We start from the raw sequence: 3015 nt of genomic DNA on the forward strand, positions 1-3015 counted from the left end.
CTTCACTTTTTGTAGGAGCTGTAACTTTTCATTGAAAAATCGGATGACAAAGATGTTAATAAGTGAAAATGTAGCTCTCAATCTGATCTACAACTTCCTTGAAGACTTCAAGTTGAAATTCTATCTCTAATTCCGGATATTTACGCCACTACATATGTGTGTCTGAGAAGATTTGCTTATATCCTGCGCCTTCAACTTTGCAACCCAGTAAAACAAATGCCCAAGAGGATTTTCCCCCTTTCTCTCCAAATGCTATAGCAGCTCCAAAATCTATAGGTCCTCCTCTTGAACAAGGATCTTTGGGATGCACCACTCTCTCTCCATGCTAGAGGCTGCACTGAGCTGCTCACGCTACCGCCAGGCTCTACTGCCAAGCTCTGATACCAGTTGTGAGGACACAACGGAAGATGAGAGGGTGAGAGGAAGCTTGAGAGACACAAGTTTTGGTAGGTGCAGAACACCATAATCTTCTATGTCATCCATATATATATGTGTTTGAGTATTGTACATAACCGGGGTTAAGGTACAGTGGCCTTTAACCCCCACAATTAGTTTTCCAAGAATGCCAAGCCACAAGGAACCTTAATAGTTTTTTTTTTCCACTCGCACCGTTACTTAGTCTTATCCTTGCAATGGCATGCCAAAAAGGACCATCGGTTCTGATAAGCCAAAACAAGTTGAATGCTCATAATCATTCATAAGGCATGCCTTAGATATGGAGCATGGAAAAGAGGATGAAGAGTTGAGAGAGAGAGAGAGAGAGAGGGAGGGGGCGTGAGAGAGAGAGAGAGAGAGAGAGAGAGAGAGAGAGAGAGAGAGAGAGTAAAGGAGGATTTTTAGGGGAAAGAGACAAAGACGGGGGATTATGTGGAAGTTAAACTCTAGTTGCATGTGTGGAATATGTCCAAATATCGGAAAAAGAATTTTTGGAAAATAAAAATGGTAATTTCAATTCTTGAAGATGAGTTTCATTACTAAGGCGACCTTTGAGGTAAGGCTACCTTTGAGGCAAGGCAAGCCAAAAATAGCATGAATCCATAGTTCCTTAAGGGGAGTACAAAAAAGTTTAAACTACATCCAGGTCAGCGCTCGTGTGGGAGACTGGTAGAACCGGTGGAACCAGACTACGTTACCATCATGACCTGCCCTTGACGTCCAGGAACGTGCATCAGTCACTGGGGCAGGCTACCCGTTGCTTCCAATTTCCCACCGCGAGTCACGTCCACGCCTCCCGATGCACCTTCCCAATGACCATAGGGTGCGTGTTCCGTCTATTTGCAACGAAGGAAAAAACTTAGGATAGAAAAGTACATGAATGAGGTCAATTTGGAAAGAATTTGCTGGAATGGAGGTGTTGCTGCATGGTGGCCACGTTCAAGTTTCCTTTTCCTGCCACCCTTCACACAACATATTCCTCTCCACTCCTGTTGTTGCTGTTGTCTACGATCGATCGATTGATATTGTTGCTCTCGTATGCACAGCCAGCAATAGTTATCAGTCCAAACACCCTTTTCTATTATCAACTCGGTACGCAGTCTTTTCATCATGTCGCACAACACCGGTAGCACCACTGATGCCGCTCGACAGAAGCTCGAGGAGACCAAGCAGACTGGCCAGCAGAAAGCGGAGGAGACCAAGGAATCCGCCAAGGTGATGGTGGAGTCTCCTTTTTATATGCAGCCCATTCGTCTATGACGTTGGTGCAACGCGGACGCGCATCATCTTCTGTTCATATTAGCACTTCACAGAAGCCTTAGTTAAAACGGACGCCCGAATGACAGCCAGCTTAGTAGAAGCTCTCTCTCTATAGTGTTTGGTAGCAGAGGCTACGTACGTGAACGACTGCGCTTCTTCGTTAAAGTTTCCTAAGGATCCCTAATTTGACTGCTGTAAATCGCGGCAACCCGGAACTATATTGCTAATTCAATGCGTTCTTTACGCACAGGGGATGACGCAAAGTGCCCAGGAAAAGGCACAGGAAGCGGCACGGGCTGCTCAGGAGAAGACCAGAGAGGCGAAAGAACAGACGGGAAGCGTCTTGCAGCAGGTTGTCCTCGTCACATCAGTGAACAAACATATGCCGCCTTCTTTACGTTCTATTCTAGTTTTCCCGTTTTCCTCGGGTGTCTTTCCCGCTCCTTTGGATTCGTCTATGTTCCAACGACTGTAAACATCTTTGTTGGTTGATTGTAGGCTGGCGACAAAGTGAAGAGCGCTGTGGAGTCATTGAAGAGCAGTGTCACAGGGAGTGGCCAAGGAGACGATCAATAGACCGGAGGACAGCATTTCGTATTGAGTGTTTATAGATCAGTATCACCTATGTTCATAATCCTCCGAGAGGATCAGTTGGTCATGTTCATAAGCCACCCCTATAAGTTCGCGTCCCCTATCTGTGTGGGATGTAACTAGAATTTGAAGGTGCCACATAATTTTTCATAGTAAAGATCTGACTGGGTTAGTTCTATAAAGATTGTTGGCATTTCAAGCTATTTGTTTTTCTTTTATTCTTGCTATCTATAGTTTTTTTTTGCTACCGATCGTTGATTGCATTGACTTAAGAGGTTTTATGATAGACCATTATTAGTTCGTGAATAGGTAGGAGGATGCTGTGTAACTTCCAAGCCTTGAGTAATCTCGGATGGGAGAGTGGCTAGTAAATTGTTAACCTGTAGGGTGTTTTGGATGGGTTGGTAAATCGCAACTTCAGAATTCCCTTTAGTTTGGTTCTGCAAAGGATATTAGTCACGTAGTGGTAGAATTGCTTAAGAAGTTTGCGTGCTATGGAATGATACTTTTGAAAGATAAACTTCTGGGGGCATGTCCATATATTTGGCTTTTGCGAGGTTGTCATAGGTTACGTCAACTGAGTAGCCGGAAGGTATCTGCACCGCCAGCAGTTTCCATAAATCATCGAAACGGATCAGTGATTTGAAATGATGGCAGCTTAAGTAATTGGCCGCAAGCCTTTGCATTTGTCTACAGGGATTTGAAACGGACGGGAGCCTATTAGTACAC

At 44.6% G+C, this 3015-nt stretch overlaps 1 long non-coding RNA gene across 1 annotated transcript; it reads left to right on the plus strand.

Annotated features, from left to right (window-relative positions):
* The first annotated feature begins 1455 nt into the window (after positions 1-1455).
* LOC147902939 (uncharacterized) lies at positions 1456-2449 on the plus strand. Its single transcript, XR_015540840.1, has 3 exons — positions 1456-1650; positions 1946-2047; positions 2194-2449. It is a non-coding gene; the product is annotated as an uncharacterized LOC147902939 (long non-coding RNA).
* The last annotated feature ends 566 nt before the right edge of the window (positions 2450-3015 follow it).

Source organism: Dipteris shenzhenensis, chromosome 4 (genome assembly GCF_047967505.1).
Source record: "Dipteris shenzhenensis isolate YYH24624 ecotype China chromosome 4, Dip_SZ_1.0, whole genome shotgun sequence".
In the NCBI taxonomy this organism is placed as follows: Eukaryota; Viridiplantae; Streptophyta; class Polypodiopsida; order Gleicheniales; family Dipteridaceae; genus Dipteris; species Dipteris shenzhenensis.